This window comes from Ovis canadensis, chromosome 26, assembly GCF_042477335.2.
Source record: "Ovis canadensis isolate MfBH-ARS-UI-01 breed Bighorn chromosome 26, ARS-UI_OviCan_v2, whole genome shotgun sequence".
NCBI lineage: Eukaryota > Metazoa > Chordata > Mammalia > Artiodactyla > Bovidae > Ovis > Ovis canadensis.
In genome coordinates this window covers 57144267-57169671 of record NC_091270.1, presented here as the reverse complement: position 1 = coordinate 57169671, position 25405 = coordinate 57144267, and the positions used below count along the sequence as shown (strand labels likewise).

Sequence of the window (25405 nt, the reverse complement as noted above, 5' to 3'; positions counted from 1 at the left end):
AAAAGGAGTGTTAGAAGACTGGTTTGGTGTTTTCAATGCTTTGAATGAATTCACTCTGGAATGGCCCCTCAAAGAAGGGTATTATCAGGGCTGCAATATGTCCATTGCCTATCTGGTTCCTTGGAGACCTCCTCCAAGCTTCTGAAAGTAGACTCCTAATGTAAAACCATCCAGTGCTCAGTGAGTACCTAGAAGCATTCCCTCTGTCTGCTCTGCTCTTTCATCTCCGGCATGCAGTGATGAATAAATAAGAATGTGCATTTTCTTTGCAATAACAGAGTCATTTTCATCAGTGTTAACACGTGCAATCAAGGTGGCCCTGCATGCATGCATACTTCACCACAGACAGCGGCCCCTTTTCACCCAGAACTGACCTCTTCCACTGCAAGGTGGCTGTCCTAGCCTCAAAGCAGAGAGAAGCTCACTTGATCAGATACAGTCACTGCTGGTGGAAAAGCAGCCTCCTCCCGAGTCTGTCCAGGGTCTTCTATATTGTACTACAGCTGACTACTCGGCTCTAGCAGGATTGAACCGGGGCAAGGAGGAATGGAAGAAGGAAAATTTAGACAATCAAAAACTCAGATCATAGCACTACGATATATAAAATAGAGAAACAACAAGGACCTACTCTATACCACAGGGAACTACAGTCAATATCCTCTTATAACCTATAATGAAAAGGAATCAGGGAGACGACATATATCTGCAACACCTTGCACTTGACACATCTGAAGCATTGTAAATTGACTATATTTCAATAACTTTTTTTAATTTTTAAAAATTAAAAAGACAAACACCCTTCAACAAACCTCAGATCACTGAAAATAACCAAACAATCCACATTTATATTTTTGCCAATACTTTACTCTCCCAGTGTACCCAAAATATATTATTATTATCTTTGCTCAGTCATGTCCAGCTCTTTGCAATCCCAAGGACTGTAGGCTGCCAGACTCCTCTGTCCATGGGATTTTCCAGGCAAGAACACTGGATTAGGTTGTCATGCTTTCCTCCAGGGGATCTTCCCGACCCAGGGATCTCGACCAGTGTCTCTTGTGGCTCCTGCAGTGCAGGCAGATTCTTTACCATCTGAGCCAGTAGGGAAGGCCCACCCCAAAGAAACAATGGTGGCAAAAGTGGAAAATCTGAGGTTAATGACTCTTTTTTTAATTTAAACTGGTAGACATCTGGCAATAAATGTATTTCCAAACAGCAGAGCCAGAGACGTGATTTGTCTGATTCAGAGAAAGATGAAAATGCAGGGTCCTTGTTCATAAGTGAATAAGACTTTCAAGACGGTGACAGAAAGGCTCTGGACCAGGCACGGAGTCCCGCAGAGCTCAGGCCAGGATCACTGCCTGGCTGCTGCCCATGAAGCCAGACTTGCCAAAAGATAAGCAAGAAGGGAGGCGGGGGTCTGGCTGACCCATCGCCGGATCTGTGGTCTGAGAGCTGGTTTGATGTCTCTTGGCTGAACTGACAGCTTAACAGCGGCCTGTGTCACTTTCGCACTTACAGAAACCAACGCCCAGAGAAACTCCGTGACTTGTCTAAGAGCATGAGTTGAAAGATCCAGAATGCCATCCCAGGTACCCTGGCTCCCACACCAGCATTCTCTCCCCGACGTCACGCTCTTGTCTCCAGTTTCAAGGTAAATCATCAGGAAATAGTAACTACATAAAAGGAAGGGTAGGGAAGTCATTACCTCATCAGAACTTCCTTTTCAGCTCTCCTGTGCAAAGAACAAAGTCAAAATAGATGTCAAATTCCTTTTCTGAGTCAACACTTCCAAGTTCTAATGACTTCCAAACGCTGAAGCAATTAGCTCTGCTGAGAGAACTGACTCGAGCCCTTGGAGTTAGCGATCGGAGACCAAGGTGGTTCTTAGTGGAGGGTTATGAGGCAACACGTTAAGAAACTAATCAGTGTTCCTGCACAAATATTTAAAATAATTCCAAGATAATCTGAACTTTAACACAGAGCTTGCCAGACGCATTTGTAATCGGAACCCAAGGTTCTAATAAGTTACTGCCTTTTGGCTGTCCTTCAATGTCAGGGACATTTTTAGAAAGATTAGCACTTGAGTGGAAACGAAGATTGACATTTTCAACGTAAACATGAGACCTGGACTTTTCTACACAAAGAGAATGCATGTATCTTCCTCACTCAGGTGTATGTATAAATTTAGTATACCAAAATATCTCATGCAAGGACACGGTGATTGGAAGATACTGCATGAATCAAATATTTTATTCAACTTTATAAGCCTATTTTAAAAAAAGAGTTCAAGGTAGGCTGCAGTGAAAGAAAATCCTTCAGAGTGGCAAAGAACAGCTGCCACACCCCTTTCGACACGGCACAAGTTTTAGGATCAGATAGATCTTCAGTTCAAATCTGAGCTTCATCTGTATTTTAATTGTTTGAGCCTCGGCTAACTTATCTGCAAAATGGGGTTGATACATTCAGCCAAACAGCTGAATCAGATGCTTTCTAGACGTCTCAGAGATTCTGACATCTATGATTCATACACCTTTAATTATATCTTATTGAGTTGCCTCTCAGAATTTTCACTGAGGGGTTAAAATTAGTTTTGCCCGTCTGCTTTCCATAACTTTATGGTCTGTAGGTAGCAACAAGGAAAAACAAAATATTTTCTGGCTTGGATAAATTTTGGCATAATTATAGGTCTGGAGTTTGGGAAATGAGGGCCAGAGGAAAATGGTGCAGAGGCCTGCATAACCCAAAGTGTCCAAGGCTACCGCACTTACATCTCATTAACTGCCAATTACTGTATTCATAATTTAACACAAAAAGGAAAAACACAAATGGGTTTTTAAAAAAAATCCCTTTTATCTAGACTTTAGTTTATACTTGGCTTCCAAAGGCAGGATTAATGCAATAGGTTGAGAAAGGGAGTAGTTAGATTGAGCAATAAAAACACTTTTTTTGATAACATATGAGGCTATAAACATGGCTTGGCTGAATCTATTAGCCAAAGATAAATAATACCCTGCAGAAGGAAAAGAAACAGCTTTTTCTGGATCATAAGGCCTGGTATGTTTTTCAAGACCTTTCCTTCACTGGAAATATAACATCCATTTAAAGAGACTTTTTTTTTTTTTTTTAAGATTTCTTTTGATGTGGACCATTTTTAAAGTCCTTATTGAATTTGTTACAATATTGTTTCTGTTTAAAGTTTTGGTTTTCTGGCAGGTGGGATCTTAGCTCCCCAACCAGGGATTGAACCCATGTCTCCTCCTGCATTGCAAAGCGGATTCTTAGCCATTGGACCGCCAGACATATTTTTTAAATTAGTGATTTCACAACATTTCTTGCATTGGAAATCTCGTTCCTATTCTGGTAAGACCATATTCAAGACTTTTGTCAAGACACTGGAAGACAAATGGTTCTCATTTATTTTTGTTATTTTATTACTAATGTTACTATTTTCATGATTGCTGTTTTTCTACTTGTTACCACCACTAGTAATGCTATTGCTATACTGCATCCACACCTGCATTTCCAAATGGCCATCTGATAGGAACTCTAATGACTAACATTTGATCGTTCAGCCCCTTGAGTACCTGATGGCCTTGACCTCAGTGCATTCCAGGGCCAGCAGCTTCAATATCACTTGGCAGCTTTTTACAAGTGCATATTCCTGGGCCCCACTGCAGACCAATGGCATCCGAAACACGGGGGTTGGGGGCCAGGAATTTGTATCTTCTAACGCTCAAAGTTGTGAAGCTTAGCTCAGCAGAGAAAGCAACCCAGGTGCCAGAGAACAGGCAGGAGGGATGGGAGAGAATGGAGGCGGAACACCTGGGGCCAGCACCTGCAGGCGTGACCTTGTCTGTGTTGGGCAGGCTGCCAACAGCCCGGAGAAAGCAAAGAATGCCAAGGGCAGGCTTTCAGGATGTGGTTGCCCAGCCTCCGGCCTTTGGCTCCAGGCCTGTGTGAGAAGAGGGAGGCCCCACCAGAACTGTCTCTAGACACTGCTGGTCTCTTCCTGCGGGAATTTGAAAATGACAAGACTCCTGATTTTTCATGAATGTGGGCTCATCCGATCAAATTAGCGACAGTTTCTAAATGAGTATTTCTTAAGATGTGAGGTCTATGTATTTCAGGGTCTCCTTGATCCCTGCTCCCACAGAATCAAGACCTCTGAGGGTTGCAACAAGCTCTCAAATGACAACTCTTCAGTGTCAACTTTGGGACATGCTTTACTTTTTTGGCCTGACCTGACACTTAGCTTGGGATAAAGTTTCAAGATTTATTTGCTAACCTATGGTCTGCTCTTCCTTCCTTGCTTTCTGTAATAACACGTTCCTTCAAAAATACCAATAAAAATACACGCAAAAAAAGAAAAGAAAAATTAACTGTACTCCTATCGCCCGTTTTGATATAAATAAAATGATATAAAATAATATTAAAATTAGGACATGAATAACATCATAGTTCATACAAAGGTACTACAATATATGTAACTAATCACCTATTTTTTTTTAAACTTTTTATTTTGCACTATAGTCAGTTCACATTGTTGTGAGAGTTTCAGCTGGACAGCAAAAGGATTCAGCCATGCATATACATGTACCCATTCTCCCCCAAACTCCCCTCCCATCCAGGCTGCCAGATGACATTCTGAGCAGAGCTCTCTGTGCTACATCAGGTCTCTGCTGGTTATCCCCTCTACATATAGTAGTGAGTACATATTGATCTTTTAGAAGTTGTTGTTCAGATTTTCCCCTCTACAAATAACAATACAACAGGCAACTTTGTAAAAGGAAAAAAAAAAAATCCTTGCATTGATTCCTAATGGCCAATTATTAGAATTGAAATTTCTGGTTCAAAACTTAATGTTTTCTCCTGAAGTATCTGACATACATCGCCAAATTGCTCCCAGAATGAGAAGACCAGTGAACAGCCTCCTTAGAGGACCTCGCTGGTGGTCCAAGGATTAAGACTCCACACACCCAATGCAAGGGGCCCATGTTTGATTCCTGGTCAGGGAACTAGATCACAAATGCCACAACTAAGACCCTGAATAGCCAAATCAGTAAATGTTTTAATGCAAAACCAAGAACCACATTAGGTTGCACATTGGTATCGCTGTACTGGAGAAGATTTAGGAAGATAGGAATGGAAAACTGACTGTGTGCATGCCCCTATAGCTAGGAATTCCATGGTCTACAACCTAAAGTGACTCTTGCTTAAGGGAATATTCCTAATAGCAAAAAGCTGAAAATAGTCTAAGGATACATCAGTACAGGAATAAAGAGAGAAAAATATATGAGGTAAAACATATGAACCAGGTTACATCAACCGAGATCTCTCTCAAAAACAAAATGGCATAATGTTGAATGAAAAAAATCTTGGTAAAAGCATACATATGGAATGAAATTGCTTTTGTAAAATAAGAAAGAACTATAAAGACACACTGTTGTGTTTACACACACAGGGGAATTACGAAACCTCCTGCAGAAAGGGTAGACTAACTTCAACATGGGGGGGAAGAAAGGTAGGGATTCCATTAAGATCTATAATATTTTATTTTCTTAATAAACAGGTTTGAAGAAAACAAGGTCAACATCAACAAATGCCCAGTCTGGGGCACAGTTCTCAAAGTGAGTCTGAGGCCCTCTGGGGGCCCCAAGTCTACTGCAGGATGTCCTTGAGTTCAAAACAATTTTCATATTAATAGTAAGACCTGATTTTCTTTTCCTGGGTGTTGACATCTGCCGCTGATGGTTCACCATCAGTGCTGGGTAAAACTGTGGTGTCAGCGCAAACTAAGCTGTTGGTGCCAACTAGGTGAGTAGGGGGCTGCATTCCTTACCCCAGGCACTTGCAGAAACACCAGGCAAAATGAGATAAGCCAGGTTTACTCAAAGAGCTCCTTGCTGAAGCAGTAACATTTCTTTTCATTAAATCCCAACTTATGAATGCTTTTTCAATAATGCACTGAGTAACAGAATAGCAAATATGCCCACAGCACTTCTGCTCTATGTTTGATTGTTGCCTTCAGGGAAAAGTACTCGTGTGATCATCTGAATTGTGAATCGAACTACCTGCTTTTCTCCACAGAACATCATTTTTCTTGAAAGAATGCATGAGAGCTCAATTACGGTTATTCAGACTCGGCTGAACCGCCTGTCACTTTCAAGAAAACAACCGGTAATAGTCATTGCCCATGACAAAATTACAGCTTGCAAATGAAAATTAGAATTTTAGAAAACATATCTACCACCATGGGCTTGGCAGACGCCTAACTGTTAAAGACTTTTCTGAGATCAGTGGAGGTGTGATACGAGGAGTGCTCAGCTGCTTAGCCGTGTCTGACTCTTTGTGGCCCCATGGACTGTAGCCTGCCAGGCTCCTCTGTCCATGGAATTTTCCAGGCAAGAACATTGGAATGAGTTGCCACTTCCCACTCCAGGGGATCTCCCCGACCCAGGGATTGAACCCATGTCTCTTGTATCTTGTGCATTGGCAGGTGGAGTCTTAAATATTGTATAAGGTAACATGTCTACATCAGGAAAGCCTACACTACTTATTGAACCAACATTTTCCAAATGCTCAGTTCAGCTCAGTTCAGTTGCTCAGTCATGTCCAACTCTTTGTGACCCCACAGACTGCAGCACGCCAAGCTTCAGTCCGTGCATGATGTTAAAAAAATCATGTATGAGTGGAAGAGCCACTCAAAGTGCAGGATAAATGAGTGGATTTTAATGTCACAGAGTCTGAAAAGCTCAGTGACATGGTTTCAGATTACACACTACAGCTACCATTTGTTGAATGTTGGTGTAATATCCAATAGAATTTTCAGTTACCAGGCTATTAAAATGTTTCCCATTTCTAACTACATAACTGCTTGAGGATCAATTTTCTTCATATACTTCAACAATAAAACATACCACAACAGAATGAATTCAAAAGCAGACATGAGGATCTAGTTAACTTCTTTTAAGTCAGTTATTAAAAAGATCTGCCAAGCGTAAAACAGCATCATTCTTCTCGATATTGCTTTCTTTCTTTTTTTACTTTGAAAATCGTACTGTCAACAAATGTTTTTTTATGTTACCTCATAAAGATTTTATTATTGCTATATTAAATGAATTAAATATTTAAAATTTTGTTTTAATTTCTAAATGCAGTAAACATTAACGAACAAAAGTTCTTTGTGGTTCTCAATAATCTTTATAAATGAAATCAAATAATTTGAGAACTGCTGATCTAGGGAGTGAGTGAATACACAGATACTCGTCTACTCTTCTATTACTTTCTATACTTTTCTCTGTATATGTAATGAAAGATAGCCAAACAAACAAACAAACCTAGCAGCACACGAGGATATGCAGAAGGCTGCTTCCCAGGTGGTGCTAGTGGTAAAGCACCCACCTGCCAATGCAGGAGACATGAGAGATGTGGGTTTGGTCCCTGGGTCGGGAAGATCCCCTGGGGGAGGGCATGGCAACCCACTCGAGTATTCTTGCCTGGAGAATCCCATACACAGAGGAGCCTGGTGGGCTACAGTCTATAGACTTGCAGAGTCGGACACGACTGACGAGATTTAGTACGCATATTGTTGCCAAACAAGAATTACTGCTTGAGAGAAACAAACCAAGCCAGTGTATCTGAGAGTAAGAAAATATGCCATAATTTTAATTTGTCTTTCTTTCATTATGTCGGTTTGAACAATTCTATATTATTTTACTGTTGATGTTGTGGGTTGTCCTCTTTCTATTCGTGCACCATGTGTTGGCCGAACGTCTTGCACATACCATACTTGCTTCTAGATGTATCTAGAAGCTTCTAGGTGTATCTAGAATACAGCAGTGAACAAGTTGCAAAAGGTCTACTGCGGGAGTTGGCACACTACTGTCCTGTGAGCCAACTTTATCCACTTCCCATTATTGTAGATAAAGTTCTTTTGGAACACAGTCATTCCTATCTGTTTACACATTGTCTGTGGCTACGCCTGTGCTACAAGGAGAGACTGGGCAGTTGCAAAGGAGACCATGGTGCCTGCTGTTGCTGCTAAGTTGCTTCAGTCGTGTCTGACTCTGTGCAACCCCATAGATGTCAGCCCACCAGGCTCCGCTGTCCCTGGCATTCTCCAGGCAAGAACACTGGAGTGGGTTGCCATTTCCTTCTCCAATGCAGGAAAGTGAAAATGAAGTTGCTCAGTCGTGTCTGACTCTTAGCGACCCCATGGACTGCAGCCCACCAGGCTCCTCCATCCATGGGATTTTCCAAACAATTACTATCTGTCTCCTGTGGCAAAGGTTTGCTGGCCCTTGATCTTGTGGCTTCCATAGGAAGGCTTGTCTCTTTCCTTCTCTTTCCTATTTGTAAGATACCTTTGTATATTAACGAAATCTTGTCTTGCAGATGTTTTCCCATCACATTTATAACCTTTTAACATTGTTTCTGGGTATTTTTCCATTGCAAAAATTTTCATATGGGATATAAAAATGTGATCAGATTTTCTCTTTTAATATAATTGTTCTTAAACTTTGGAGACACTGATTTTTAAATAACTTACTTGTTACTTTTGTTTTTATTTTATTCAACATAAATTTAAAAATCATTTTATCATACAGCTGAAAAAGCCTTCAGTGATTCTGACTGCAGTTGCATTATATTATTGTGTTACTTTGGGGAGAATTTAATTTTTAAAATATTGGTTCTTTTTGTCGAGGAGCATAGAATGTTTCCCAGTTAAATCTCACCTTCTTCCAAATTAATTTATAATTTTTCAGTATATCCTAATAAATTCCTTTTTATATTTTTTTCTAGTAATTTTCTGTTTTAGGGTTGCTTCAGTGATTTTTTCCTTACTTTTACATTGATTAAGGCAAATAAGTACTCTGTATTTTTCTGTCTATTTTCTAAATAGTTCCCATACTGAATTTTTTACAGTTCCAATATTTTTGTTTGTTTGTTTCAGTTGAGTCTCCTAAAATTATAATATAGACAAATAGGGGCTTATTGAACTTCCCCTTTCTGATCACTTTACCTAATTTTATTGAAAAAATAATAAATTTAAAACTTCTTGTTTCTTATTTTAATGAAAATATGTACAGAATTTTACAAGTAAATACAAAGATTAAATGAAATAGTTAATCTTTGTTTCAAATAATCTTGATAATTTTATGTAATTAGCCTTCTCTGTTTCATTAAGAGTTCTCATCAATAACATATATTAAATCAAACACTTTGAGGAGCATCTATAGAGGTAATAACATTTTTTCTCATTTAGTCTATCGATAACATGAATTTCATAACAAATTTCTCTATTAGCAAAATTTCTTGTGTTCCTAAGAACCAGCTCTTCTGGGTATAGCTTGTTGTTGTGTTCAAGGTTTACCTGATTGAATCCACTGGCATTTCACTTGGGATTTTTCAACCTATTAGGTTGATTAGTAAGGTTTTGGTGTTACCTTTACTACGATTTTCCTGTATTGTAAAAGAAACAAAATGGGAATGATCATACCTTCTATCCCTAGAATAGTATACAGCTGCTAAGATGATAAATTTATACAAATTTTGAGTGATAAAAGATGTTACATAAAATGAAGATCACGAGAATGAGATATGGTGTCAACTTGCCCCACTAAATAATATAGAGAGGTATCAGAATTGCACAGTGACAGCAACAAGAACATTAACTATTAGAGTCAGATTTAGATTTAAGTTTCTTGGTAAACGGGAACAATGGTAGAGTGTCCCCACCCCTCCAAGTAACAACTTGCAGATAAAGGAATAAGGTTCTCCTGCACGCACTGAATTAATTACACTTCCTTGGGTTTATGGGAATAGCCACTGGACTGAGACCAACCACGGAGCTTAATCCATGATATTAACACATCCAAGAAAGAAAAGGTCAACTCCTAGAGCATGGCCACTTTAGATAAACTGAGCTCAGAGAAAACAAATGTTGGCAGTGGGTGGATGTTGGGCTCTCCTCATAGGAAGGAGACAGAATCCAAGAGCTCTAAGCAGGCAGCTATGAAAAACGCAAACCAGTGCACAGTCATTTCCTCAGGCTTCTCCGTGTCCTGGAGAAATGCCTTTGAAGATTACGGCCCTTTGCTGATTCCATGAACACCAGTGACCTTTGGCTTCTGAATTTAGTCATCTCTACTGATCATAGAAAAGTTTGAAGGAGGTATCTAGATGTGCAGATCATAAACTTTTTCTGCTGGGAAACATCACCTCCATTTTCACACGAGAAAATATCTTGTATTCCATGGGTATCTCCAAGGGACACCTATGTAGCACTAGACCTACCATCCGAAGGTATACTTCTTTCCGAGTTGAAATGCTATTCAGTTAGTGTGGCATTTTGAGAAGGATAATTTCACATCTATTCTAATTAATAAAAGAAAAAGTAATTTGTTAACTTTAGTAGTTTGAGCACTAGACACAAACTGTGTAAAACATACCTCACTGATTATGGCAACCTATTCACATGGAGCTGGGCTCTCTCACTGGATAGCTGAGAACTGTTGGGCTGAATAATCCCAATGGCATGTCCATCCCATGAATTTACAGAGCATTTCATCTACCTGTAACTTATTAACATGATATAGAATCTTTTCAAGGAGTTATCATTTGGCCCCTGTTTACTTTTCCCTGGGATTACATTTTGCCCATTAGCCAAACATCTCAAAGGAGAAAGGTCTGAAAGAATTTTAACTCTCATTTTTTGTGACATGTGCTAGTCATGAATAACTATTCTAACTTTGGCTTTTATAAGGGAATTCATGGATAAAAATATCTTGAAAAAATTTTCAGTAGATGCAGAAACATCAACATCCATTGACGATAAAAACTTTTTATAAAGTGGATGTAGAAGGAACATCTCTTAATATAATAAAGATCATATATGACAAACCAATAGGCAACATCACACTCAACAGTGAAAAGCTGAAAGCTTTTCCTTTAAATTCAGTAACAGACAAAGATACCTGCTCCTGCCACTTTTATTCAACATGATATTGGAAGTCCTAGCCACAGCAATCAGACAAGAAAAAGAAAAAGGAATCCAAGTTGGACAGGAAGAAGCAGAACTGTCACTGTTTGCAAATGACATGGTACTATATACAGAAAATACTAAATACACCACCAAAAAACTATTAGAACTAACAAATGAATTCAATAAAGTTGTAGGATACAAAATTAACACAGAAATCTGTTGCATTTCCATACATTAAAAATGAACTACCAGAAAGAGAAATTAAGAAAGCAATCCCATGTACAATTGCATCAAAAAGAATAAACAACCTAGAAATAAATCTAACCAAGGAGATAAAAGACCTATACTTGGAAAACCTTAAGATATTGGTTAAAGAAATTAAAGATAAGACAAACAGATGGAGAGATTTTCCATTCTCACAGATGGAAGAATTGATATTATTAAAATGACCATACTACACAAGGCAATCTGGAGATTCAATGCAATCCCTATCAAAATACCAATGGCATTTTTCACAGAACTAGAACTAATAGTTCTATAATTCACCTACTGAATGGGAGAAGATATTTATAAACAATATATCTGATAAGGGGTTATTATACAAAAACTCATACAACTCAACATCAAAAAAAACAAGCAACCTGATTAAAAATGTGCAGTGGACTTGAATAGACAGTTTTCCCAAAGAATACATGTAGGTAGCCAACAAGCACATGAAAAGAAGCAAGCATCATCAGGGAATCATCAGGGAAATGCAAATAAAGACCCCAGTGAGACATCGCCTCACATCCGGCAGATTTCATATCATCAAAAGGACCACAAATAACACGTGTTGGTGAGGATGTGGAGAACAAGAAACCCTCATGCATTGTTAGTGGAAATGCTAATCAGTGCAGCCACTGTGGAAAATGATACAGAAGTTCCTCAAAAAACTAAAAATAGAGCTACTATATGATCCAGAAATTCCACTTCTGGGTATGTGGCTGAAGAAAACAGAACACTAATTTGGGGAAAATCTATGCATCACTCTGTTCATTGCAGCACTATTTGTATAAGTCAAGATGCAGAATCAACCTAGGGGCCTGCTGATGGACGAATGGGTGAGCAAGATGTGGCTGATACAGATGATGGGATGTCACTCAGTCAGAAAAAAGGACTCCTCTCATTTGAGACAACATGGGTGGGCCTGGAGGGTATTATGCTAAGTGAAATAAGTCAGAGAAAGACAAATACCCTGATTTCACTTACACAGAGAATCTGTAAAACAAGTGAACAAAAGCCAAACAAATGAAAAAACATAATAACGCTGAAACAGAATCACAGATACCAAGAACAAACGTGGTTGCCATAAAGGACAGTGCTGTGGGGATGAACGAAATAGGCGAAGGAAATTCAGAGAAAGAAACTTCCAGTTACAAAAGTAATCGGTCCTGGGGATGAAACATACAGTGTGGAGGAACAGTCAATAATAATGCGATATCTTTGTATAGCAAAGAAGGCAGTCAAAACGTAAAAAGTTCCAGTTGTAAGATTAATGATATAATTAACACTGCCGTGCATTATACATGAACATGGTTAAGACAGTAAATCCTAGGAGTTCTCAGCACAAGGGAAAATGTGCCTTTTTCTTTTTTCTTAACTCTGTGTCTATACAAGATGATTAATCTTAATGCAGTAATTATTTCATGATGTAGGCAGGTCGATTATTCTGTGTACTTCTTAAACTTCTACAGTGCTTCATGTTAATTATATCTCATAAGTTGCAAAAAAACTTGACCCATACATGAGTTGTTTGTATCAGTAAGGTCCATCTTTCAGTTACACCTTTTTACATGGTTAACACTGTCATCTTTAAAAGAAAAAACACATAAAGAAATTGAGGGGAAAAGGAACATAAATATTATTTTGTCATACTGAACTATATGAATTTGCAGATACTATATTTTTTATGGTGTGCAATAGATATATTTTGTCCTATAGGACAGAAATATCAAGTATCAGCAATTTTATCTCACATATGTCAACCATTAAAGATTAGCCTACATTCTCTTATAGGACAGAAGTGTATCTATCAATTTTCCAATGACAAGAAAGTCACACTGAAACACACTGATCTATTATTTCCTCCACTATTCAAACATCATGCTTCCGTAAGGAGAATGACATTTGTTTTATGACTCGCTGTCACTTGGCTTCTCCCCCAGCATCAGATGGAATGAAACAATATTGTGCCGCTCTGCTGTTGTGATCACACCGAATTTCGACATATGTTTAGTATCTGGCTCTGAGTGCCTGCGTGTCCCCAGGTTCCTACTTGGATCCAAACTTGAGTGTGTGTATAAGGACGTGTGTGAGCCTGTCTGCAATTGCATTTGGACATTTGTTTCCTGCTAACAGAAACCCAAGCATATGTTTGAGACCAAGTTTTCATTTCCATCTGACACATTTTCTGTGATTAGATTCATTAAGAAATACAGAAACAGCATTAAAAATGAGAAGGGATGTGTATTTGTAAACATCAACTGTGGTTGTGGCAAAGACCTTTCTATCAGCTAAACTGTGTCTTCTGGAGCCATAATCCAACCCACAAGACATATTTTCATTTCATAGTACAAATCATTACAGAAGGAAAAAACCTTATCCATAAAGAAAATAATCTGATGAAACAACACAGCTTATTTGAACATTAAACCATCCTCTACAAAAATGTCAGCCTAACTTTATCACTCCCATCAATGCTGCAAAAACAGAATCAGCAAATGAAACTTTGTTGGCCGCAGTTGAAACAAATTTTCTTGGTATTTCTGTTCTTGTGGTTTATGAGGTTACTAAAACCCTCAATATAATTATGGTTTGACACTTTCTATCATTCTTTAATTTATAGTCTTCTAAAGGAAGTGGTGTAAATTGCTTTCTTTAGAACATCATTGAACATGTTCGAAGTACCATAATGCCATACAGAGTGAAATACAATTACTCAAAACACAAACCCCTCTCTAGCGACAAACTTAAGACTCATTTAAGGGAAACATTGGAATGAATGCCCCACTTCGAGTTAAATTAGCACAGGCAAAATTTCTGTAGGAATTCAGGTTTAGGAGACACAAAAGATATCTGGGTGTCATATTTATTTGTTTTAAATCAAGTATAATAACAGAAAGAAAATTATATTATTATTCTTGGAAATTAAAAATAATATACATTTTTTGTGATAATGACTTCTGGGTGGCAGAGTACTAAAGCAGTTAAGAGTGTGGACTCTGGATTCATACAGATCAAATTCCAGTTCTGGTTTTGCCATATGTTGGTGTTAGCTGTCTGCTCTTGGGCCACAGACTAATATTTACTATTAAGTTCCTTAGCTGTACAATGAGAAAAATAGCATCTAGTGTATGCTGTAAGACCATGGTAAAAAAATTAAATGAAACAATTCATTAAAGCACTTTGCACAGTGTGGGACACCCAGAACTGCTCGATAAATATTGAAATTCTTAGAAAGAAGGGAACATCGTGCATTTTGAAACAAAAGATTTTGAATACAAGTCTAATGGTAACAGAGAATGTGGTATCTATGCCACTGCAATCATAGAAATCAATTTTTAAAAGGCATAAGCTCCTATGATTCACAGATTTTGAAGAAAAACGTATGGGTACCAAAGGGGAACAGGGATAAATCAGGAGTTTGGGATTAACATGCACTATATACAAAAGAGGTAAACAAGGACCTACTGTATAGCCCAAGGAACTAGAGTCTCCTTTTAATAATGTATAGTGGAAAAGAATCTGAAAAACAATATATATGTGTGTATACATATATATTGAAGATATATATATAACTGAATCATTTTGCTGTACACCTGAAACTAACATAACACTGCAAATCACCTATACTTCAATTAAAAAAAAATTAAAACTTAAAAACCATGGAGCAAGCAATCCATGGGACATCTGTTGATCTTCTTGAACTCAAGGCTCAATCTGTTTGGCTTGTCCATCACTATTCATTTGAGAGTCAGTATGTTTAGCAGACCTTTGTTGAGGTGAGGTTAATATCAATGCCTAAAAGCTATTTTCCCCATTGGCTATCAAAGTTGATTGCATTTTGATGAATGCATTTTGAATGGAAGAGCTTGAAATTAAGTATCTGCCCATCACCAGAATATCTACATACATTGTTGAAAATTTCCTATGGCTCTCTTGAAAAGCCAGAAAAAAAATTCAGGAAGCAGTGAGAAGGACCATTATATAAATAATATTAAGCTCCAGATGCTCCCTACAGGAAAAATGTGGCCCGGGATTGGAAAATATGATCAGAAATCAAAGACCAGAAGAAAATGAAAAGAAGCAAATGTACCTTAATGCTGGAACTGAGAGTATAAACCAAACTGGCCAGGTGTCATTTGCATCCATTACTATATGGCAGTTTAGTAGGAACAATGCAAATATTTCAAAAGCAGAAGCAGAATGGAGTCCAATCTTTTGGAATGAAGGGCAGATGCTGAGGGCCATGTTGCCATGGAGATTAATTTTTATTTAAACAATTAGTATTAGGTATATTGGTGCTAGGGATCCTTGTTCATATCCCTTTGCCAGTGCAAAAGTCATATTAAGTGCAGGTAGAATTCTACCTGGGTCCCTGGTGGCTCAATGGTGAAGAATCCACCTGCCAGTGCAGGAGAAGTGGGTTTGATTCCTGGGCTGGGAAGATCCCCTGGAGAAGGAAATGGCAACCTGTTCCAATATTCTTGTCTGGAAAATCCCATGGATAGAGGAGCCTGGTGGGCTACAGTCCACAGGGTTGCAAAAGAGTTGGACACGACTCAGTGATTAAACGAGAGCAACAAAATTTAATCTCCATTTCAATACTTATAAAAGTTTTCCCATTCCAATGAAAAATGGCCAGAGTTAGCCATTATATTAATAGTTACACAGCAGCAGGGAAATTTATGTGTGTGATCATCTATCCCTCTAAGTGAATGATGAGAAGATAATTTCATCAGTGGATAAAACGTACTTCAAATATATGGCCAAAATTGCAAATCTGAAAACAAAAATAAGAGTTGTTCACCTTCCAAAACTGCAGCTGTTCTGTTAATTTCACCCAAATTTGGAATAAGAAAGGACTTTGCCGATGATCCACACTGACTGTCAGAGCAGCTCTGATTTTCAGCGTGCTCTTCATTTTGTGTCTCTGCTGTGCATTGGTGGAAGAATACAACACGGATGGCCCATCAATGGGTAGTGACCTTGCTGGTCCAGGCTACATGGTCCTGGGAGTGCTGAGTCAGCAGCCCCCTCTGTTCTCCTCCTCCTTTTGGCTGTTGGCTGAGTGGTGGTAGGCTTAGCAATTCAGTCTGCTTCTGTGAAGCTGGGTTTTTCTTCTGTGAAGCTAATTGAAACTGCAACATTGGCCTCATTACCATCTTGTAAAACCCCTCTGAACTAACCAGCTCAGACAGCCATGGTTATAGGCTAAAATCAAAGGCAAGATGAGTCAAAGAATTATGGATGGAGAGTTCAGGTCATTTTCCAAATGTCAAAATATAGGATTCAAATACAGGGCATCATTCATTTACATATACCAATATGCTTATCAAATTGACAATGTTTCAAATTTACCATCAGTACAGGCTCCGTCGACAGGGAGGGATGAGCTGAAAGAGATCTGTGAGATGTTTTATTTTGAGCAATCATACTGCCATTCTTCTTTCTAGGGTCACGTTTAAGTCACATGGACAAGCGTAATGCCCTCAGGGTGATTCTTTTTTTTTAAGCCTAATGACAGTGAGCCACTGTGCGGTTCATTAGACTGCTCTAGATCCAACCTGACTGTATTACTAAGATTACCAAAAAATGATCATAAATGGATAAAAGTTTAATACATGTATCATGCCACACACCACCTAAATATTTTGAGCTAAATGAATAATTTTCAATTCAGGCACTTCTGTCCCAGAGGAAATATTTGGCAACACCTGGAAATATTTTTGATTGTCACAAGTGGAGCAGAGAGGAAGGCTCCACTGTGTATAGGACACAACAGAGAAGCTTTTACCCAAAATCTCAATAGTGCTGAGGATGAGAAACCCTGATTTAAATAGACACATCATAATGCAGGGATCTGGGATCTGATTAGTTGAGTAGCAGCTGGTCATTTCTGTGGCTGAGGAGGAGAAAATCAGCCTGCTGAAAGAGTATTTGTCAAGTCGTTTCAAAGTATCAAGGATACTTCTAAATACATTGTATCTTCTGCCAATGAGCTCAAGGTTAGAGGAGCAGGGCAGAGAAGGATGTAAACTGTATACACAGAGAGTACTCCGTCAAATGACTCAAAAATAGATGTGTTTATTTATAGAAGAAAATGCTGACATAAACCATTGGCAAGACAACCTGTGTGTTAGCCTGTTTGCTTTCATAACACGCACTGACTGCATTGTATATAAGCGTTAGGCTTCTCTGATTAGAGACAAATGATAACACCATGTCCCGATCTGCCTAGATAATAAAATATATCTTAAAGCTTTAATACAAATCTCTCACATTGGCCAGAAATGGATGAGTGGAGTCTAATAAACTGTCCTCCAAACAGACTCCAGTTTACAGGTGAACCTTAAAAAATGACAAAGACAAATCAACAACAAAGAGATTGATTATTCAAAAAATTGGACTGTGAGATAATTATTTAGGAATTAGGGGAAAGTTATTATCTCAACTTCTCTTTGTATATCAAAATAAAAGTACAGATGGATTAAAAACAACTAGGAGAAAATTAGATGAATAGTTATCTGCTCTCTGAATGAGAGACAATTTTCTCAAATTTTACTGTGGCAGTAGGAAAACTACAAAGAAAAAGCCTCAATAGAATGTCCCTAAAGAGCCTCCTGATGGAAGCAAAAGAGGAGAGTGAAACAGTGGCTTAAAACTCAACATTCAGAAAACTAAGATCATGGCATCTAGTCTCATCACTTCATGGCAAATAGATGGGGAAACAATGGAAACAGTGAGAGGCTTTATTTTCTTGGGCTCCAAAATCACTGCAGATAGTGACTGCAGCCATGAAATTAAAAGATGTTTTCTCCTTGGAAGAAAAGCTATGACCAACCTAGACAGCATATTAAAAAGCAGAGACATTACTTTACCAACAAAGGTCCATCTAGTCAAGGCTTTGGTTTTTCCAGTAGTCATGTGTGGATGTGAGAGCTGGACTATAAAGAAAGCTGAACACCAAAGAATTGATGCTTTTGAACTGCGGTGTTGGAGAAGGCTCGTGAGTCCCTTGGACTGCAAGGAGATCCAACCAGTCAATCCTAAAGAAAATCAGTCCTGAATGTTCACTGGAAGGACTGATGCTGAAGCTGAAGCTCCAATATTTTGGCCACCCGATGCGAAGAGGTGACTCATTGGAAAAGACCTTGATGCTGGGAAAGATTGAAGGCAGGAGGAGAAGGGGATGACAGAGGATGAGAGGGTTGGATGGCATCACTGACGTGATGGACATGAGTTTGAGTAAGCTCTAGGAGTTGGTGATGGACAAGGAAGCCTGGCGTGCTTCAGTCCATGGGGGTCTGACACAACTCAATGACTGAACTATGTGAGATAATTTTACACTTTTGCTTATTAACCGCCCCCCCCCCAACCCCCCGCAAATCAAACCTTGTCAACATTCAAAAGCAAACCACAGACTCAGGAAGACATTTGTAACACAAATTTTAAAGTGTCACTATTTTTAACATATAAGATCATTTTTAAAAAGCATCAACCAAATGACAGTTGAGCAGAAGACACAAAATTTTAGAAACTTAAAAAAAATGCAGGAAAACATCTCATTTCACTAGAAATATTCATTAAAATAATATACCATTTTATACTTATCAATTTGCCTTTTTTTAAATTTTTTACTTTCAACAGGAGAGAGTGGTTAAAGAGGTTTTCTTATGCTACAGGTGGAATATCTCTTGGTACTACCCTTCTGGAAGATACACAAAGAAGTTCACATTCATAGTTTTTGGCCTACTGAACTCACTTAGGAGGATTAAGAGGGGGAAAATCTCAAAATATAGAAAAAACAGCTTTACACACAAAGATGTTCACTGCAGTGCTAATTAGTGAAGAATTTCTGGGAATTCCCTGGCAGTCTGATGGTTAGAACTCTGCAGGTCCATTGCAAGAGGTGCGGGTTTTGTTCCTGGTTGGGGAACTAAGATCCTGTGTGCCCCATACTGGGGCAAAAAAAAAAAAAAGTTAAAAAGGAAAGAAAGAAAGACTTTCTTCTGAATCTCCTTAACGTTCAATAGTTGAAGTGGTAGCTCATGGTGAGGCATCCACTGATGCAGCAAGTATTTTGTGACAATCTGAAAAGATATCACAAAGCGTTTTAATAAAATCGGATCCCACTTGTGTTATGAGGTTGAAAATTTGCTTATGGTAGGTATAGTGGGCAGAATGTCAGTCCTCCAAGAGATACAGCCATGTCCTCGTCCTCAGAATTTGTATATATTTTCATATATGCAGAAGACGTGCTTAAATGAAGGATCCTGAGAGGGCGAGAGTCTCCTGAGTTATGTAGGTGGGCCCTAAATCTAGACACGTTTCCCTATAAGAAGAGACAGAGGGAGTTTAGACACAGATGCTGAGAAGAGGGCGAGCGGATGTGAAGATGGAAACTAACTGGAATAATGCAGCCTCAAGCCAAGGAATGCAGGCAACCGCCAGCCGCCAAAGCACACCACCGAATCCTCCCTAAAGCCTCTGAAGGGAGCACAGTCCTGCGGACACCTTGGTTTTGGATTTCTGTCCTCCAGAACTTAGAACAACTGTCTGCTATTTTAATCCATCAAGTTTGTAGTAATTTGTTATAGCAGACACAGGAAACTTATATGGTAAGCTTACATTCATCCTTTTAGGAAACCACCAAATAGTTTCTTAATGTGTCTGTACCATTTTCCATTTCCGCCAGCAGGGTATGGAGACTCAGCTCCCCCACATGGCACCGTCACTGGGAATGGTCAGTCTACTTCACTCGAGCCATTCAGATCAGAGTACACTGGTCACTCACTATGGTTTTAACTTGCATTTCTGGAAAAGCTGACTCATTTGAAAAGTCCCTGATGCTTCGAAAGACTGAAGGCAGGAGGAGAAGGGGACGACAGAGGATGAGATGGTTGGATGGCATCACTGACTCAACGGACATGAGTTTGGGTAAACTCCGGGAGTTGGTGATGGACAGGGAGGCCTGGCGATGAGGTCGCAAAGAGTCGGTCCATGAGTGACTGAACTGAATGGAACAGAATGACCAATAATGTTAAGCATCTTTTCGTGTGGTTATTTGCCATCTGTGTATCTTCTCTGGAGAGGTCTATGTTTACAACTTTTGCCTACTTTTACTTTGGTTGACCTGTTTTCTTATTATTGGGTTTTGAGCATTCTTCATGTATTCTGAAGTCACCTACCCTAAGACCCATCTATTCCATTCTTAGGTATTTATCCAAAAAAAATGAAGGTATGTATATCCACACAAAGATTTGTATACTACTGTTCATAGATGTTTTGCTTGTAAAGGTCAAAAACCAGAAATAACCCAAATGTTCATCAGCTGTTGAATGGATAAACAAATTGTGGTACCCATACAATGGAACATCAGTCAGTGACAAAAATCAATGGACTATTGGCACAGATAACAGCATGGATTGCGTGCGTGCTGAGTTGCTTCAGTCATGTCTGACTCTTTGTGCCCCCATGGACGGTAGCCCACCAGGCTCCTCTGCCCATGGGATTCTCCAGGCAAGAATACTGGAGTGGGCTGCCATGCCCTCCTCCAAGGGACCTTCCTGATCCAGGGATGGAACCCACATCTCTTATGTCTCCTGTGTGGATTAGACTTGAATAATTTTTCTGAGTGAAAGAAGCCAGATCAAAAACATTATACATACTGTTGTTGTTGTTAAGTCATTTCAGTCGTGTCTGACTCTGTGCGACCCCTTGGATGGCAGCCCACCAGGCTCCCCAGTCCCTGGGATTCTCCAGGCAAGAACACTAGAGTGGGTTGCTATTTCCTTCTCTAATGCATGTAAGTGAAAAGTGGAAGTGAAGTTGCTCAGTTGTGTTCGACCCTCAGCGACCCCATGGACTGCAGCCTACCAGGCTCCTCTGTCCATGGGATTTTCCAGGCAAGAGTGCTGGAGTGGGGTGCCATTGCCTTCTCTGATACATACTGTAGGCGTCTACAATTCTACAAAAGTCAAAGCAACCCACAGCGACAGAAGGCAGATCTGCGGCTGCCTAGGGACGAGGGGAGTGGGGAGAAGGGATAATTACAGGAGACGAGAAGACTTTGGAGTGAGAATTACGTTCATTGTCTTGACTACAGAGAAGATTTCCAGGTATATGTGAGTGTCAAACTGTAGACCTTATATGTTGTCAAACTGTAGACGTTAAATACATTCAATTCATGGTCTTGGAGAAGGCGATGGCAGCCCACTCCAGTGTTCTTGCCTGGAGAATCCCAGGGACGGGGGAGCCTGGTGGGCTGCCGTCTATGGGGTCCACAGAGTCGGACACGACTGAAGCGACTTAGCAGCAGCAGCAGTTCACAGTATGTCAGTTACACCTTGGTAAAGCTGTTAAAGAAGTTGTTTAATCCTTCTAAGCCTCAGTTTCTTTATCTATAAACGGAGACAGTAATAGATCCCACCTCATAAGGTTACTATGGGATTAAATTGTGGTAATCTGGCAAAGCACTCTGTTCAGAGTCTTGTATACAATGAGCACTCAAAAAGGCTAACAATATTTTTGTAAAAATGGTACAAAAACTTTCATCCTGGTGCAATATATTATATAATATATATTAAAACACATTATTAATATTTTAAAAATTACACTATATGTTAATATACTAGAATGTGCTTAGAAAAAAGACTGGAAGTAATTATTCTCAAAGCATGAAATGCTATTTGACTGTGATTGTGGAATTTGGGGTGATTCTATTTCTGCACATTTCCTCTATTTTCGAGGTTCTCTACAATGCATTATGTATTGTTCTTATCCAGTGAAAAGGTTTATTTTTGAAAAATACTGTTACTGATCCCCTAACAAAGCAAAGCTCCGTGGAACAAATCAGATGGCGTGGAGCATATCCGTTTCCTGCTTGTTCGTACCCCTGGAACCCATCTTATCCTCCTTCCGATCACGTCCGTCCCCACTCTGCAGTATGCTCAGACACACAGGTTGCGTGTGGGCTCTCTTAAACCTGTCGATGATTCCCTGTAAGCCTTTAGATAGAGGCCCTGTTCCCAGCACAGCTCCTGCCCGCCTCTGTGGTCTGGCCTGCCCTGTTCCTGACCTCTCTCGATCTCTGCTCCTGCCCTACTGGCTTTTCAGGACCTCCAGGTTCTGTGGTCTGTCCCATCTCCCTTGCTTCCTACCATTAAATCTTCGCTCTCTTCCTCCTGGTTACTGGCCTCAGCTCAACGGGGAAGTCTTTCCTTGACGTCTCTTTGTTATACTCTCACATGATCCTTTTGGCTAAAATTCAGTGAACAGTTGTTCCAGGGGTCTTCCTCGCTGGTGAGCAATCTGAGCACGGAACCATGTCTGTGCTGTTCAAAGCAGTGGCCCCTAAACGTAGCAGAGTTGTAGGCACTTACTAGCTCAGCTGGTAAAGAATCCACCTGCAATGCAGGAGACCCCAGTTCAATTCCTGGGTCAGGAAGGTTCCCTGGAGAAGGGATAGGCTACCCACTCCAGTATTCTTGGGCTTCCCTGATGGCTCAGATGGTAAAGAATCCACCTGAAATGCAGGAGACCTCAGTTCAATCCTTGGGTTGGGAAGATCTCCTGAAGGAGGGCATGGCAACCCACTCCAGCAGTCTTGCCTGGAGAACCCCATGAACAGAGGAGCCAGGAGGGCTACAGTCCAGGGGGTCGCAAAGAGTCAGATGCAACTAAGCACAGCACAGCTCAGGCACTTATTTCTGGTGTTTAAAAAAGGGCTGGTTCAGACTCCCTAGCAAAAGAATCACGGTAGAGGAGGAAGAACATTGAATCACGAGGACACCCACCTGCCTTGGGTGAGTCTTTTCTTTCTGGTTTAACAATAAATATTTATAAAACAGGCCTACACTATCTCCTAGCGCCCCTCCAGATCTAAATGTAACTGGGTAAAATTGAGTTCATGTCCCACCGAGTATGAATAATTTCTTGAGTGAATTCATGTGACCCTCATGTTCTGACTGCAACCAGCAAAAAAAAAAAAAAAAAAAAACTTGCTAGTATAGAAAAAGAGAGCAATATCACCAACAACCTGTCATTTACTTCTTAGAAATTAAACAATCAAAATGATGGGCTTCAGATATTAGCTCCTCTTGAAGTTTTCTTATAGCTACAAATATTCTAACCCTGGGCTCACATCCTTCTGCTACAGACAGTAACCATCAGAAAGCTCTAAAAACAGGAGTGGCCTTGCTTTTGGTCACTCTTGAATTAAATAGGCACACTTAGCAGAGTGAACTGGGAAAAAAGAAGATGGAAAAGCAATATTTTGGGCCATCTCTGGACGAACCCAAGGATGAAAGATATCACTAGTTGCTCCTTTTCTTTTGTAATCTCTGCTTCACATCTACATATGACTTCACTTAACTGGGACCCCTGCTTATTAAACCGATATGCAGAGTACATCATGAGAAACGCTGGTCTGGAAGAAACACAAGCTGGAATCAAGATTGCCAGGAGAAATATCAATAACCTCAGATATGCAGACGACACCACCCTTATGGCAGAAAATGGAGAGGAACTAAAGACCCTCTTAATGAAGGTGAAAGAGGAAAGAGCTGGCTTAAATCTCAACATTCAGAAAACTAAGATCATGGCATCTGGTCCCATCACTTCACGGCAAATAGATGGGGAAACAGTGGAAACAGAGACTTTATTTTGGGGGCTCCAAAATCACTGCAGATGATGACTGCAGCCATGAAATTAAAAGATGCTTGATCCTTGGAAGAAAGGCTATGACCAACCTAGACAGCATGTTAAAAAGCAGACACATTATGTTGCTAACAAAGATCCGTCTAGTCAAAGCTATTGTTTTACCAGTAGTCATGTATGGATGTGAGAGTTGGACTATAAAGAAAGCTGAGCACTGAAGAATTGATGCTTTTGAACTGTGGTGTTGGAGAAGACTCTTCAGAGTCCCTTGGACTGCAAGGAGATCCAACCAGTCCACCCTGAAGGAGATCAGTCCTGAGTGTTCATCAGAAGGACTGATGCTGAAGCTGAAACTCCAATACTTTGGCCATCTGATGAGAAGAACTGACTCACTGGAAAAGACCCTGATGCTGGGAAAGACTGAAGGCGGGAGGAGAAGGGGATGACAGAGGATGAGACAGTTGGATGGCATCACCAACTCAATGGACATGAATTTGAGCAAGCTCTGGGAGCTGGTGATGGATAGGGAAGCCTGGCGTGCTGCAGTCCATGGGGTTGCAAAGACTCAGACACGACTGAGTGACGAACAACAACCACAGGGACCCAGAATTGACCTCAAGTGGAAGAAGCACACGAAGCCACATTTGTCCTGGGTCCCTAGGGTGTATTTGCCTTTTCAGGGACATCTCTTATGGCAGGAAGCAGCAGTGCACTTGAACAGCAAATAGAAACACTGAATTCCACCACCCCTGCCCAGCCACCAGGGCTGAAAGAATTCAATGATGACGCTGGAAAAACGAAGCAAAATAATACAGCCATGAACATGCATCTTCATAAAATCTAAGTTTCCAGGAAGAAAAAGCTGCCTGCAAATTCTTTATCTTGATTTAAAAGACAGCTAAATGATCACTCCCAGCCTAACTATGTCAAGTTTACTTTGACAAAGTCAATGTGTCAGGAAGTCCAAAGTTAACAGTGAGAACTTACTTGGTATCCTTTTTCCTGTATCTTTCCAAGTATGCTAAATAAACAGCACATATCTGTGTCTTAGAAGCTTGACAACAGGAAAGTAGGTTAGAGTAATTGTGTGATAATTCAGACGAAGAAAACGTTAAATAAATAAAACCTTTTCCTTGGTTGTCTAAGCAAAGCTATCTTACCTAAAGTAAAAAAAGAAAACGAACATAGAAGCAAGAAACACTGCTGCTCCAGGGTGTGCGTCCATGCATCTAGAAAAACCAGCTTTGAATTTTGTCTTTGAGAATACTCAATCGTGTAGCAGTCATGGAATCTCTGATACTAAACTATTAGTTATCAAGGACAGAAATGGAATAGTCACCCCATTAGTTGTGTTCTGGGTACAGATGCATTGACTTTGGAGGGAAATAAGTAAAACTAAAGATTTCCATGAGTCTTGTGCTATCAATGCCCTTTATACATGGAATTCATGTTGGTAGAAAGAGTGATTTCCGACAACACTGTTTGCCAATGAGCATATCTAAA

General features: G+C 39.8%; 1 protein-coding gene across 8 annotated transcripts in view; it reads right to left on the bottom strand.

Moving 5' to 3' along the window:
* Positions 1-25405, bottom strand: part of THRB (thyroid hormone receptor beta) — a 437533-nt gene that overhangs the window by 323043 nt on the left and 89085 nt on the right. The window contains exon 1 of one of the 8 annotated variants that reach the window (XM_069572929.1): positions 1706-1920. The exons of 6 other annotated variants lie outside the window; for them this stretch is intronic. The gene's annotated coding sequence lies outside the window, so the exon portion shown is untranslated. Of the gene's footprint in view, positions 1-374; positions 518-1705; positions 1921-25405 lie in introns of those variants that run through there. One more of the 8 variants, XM_069572930.1, reaches the window with a different exon arrangement.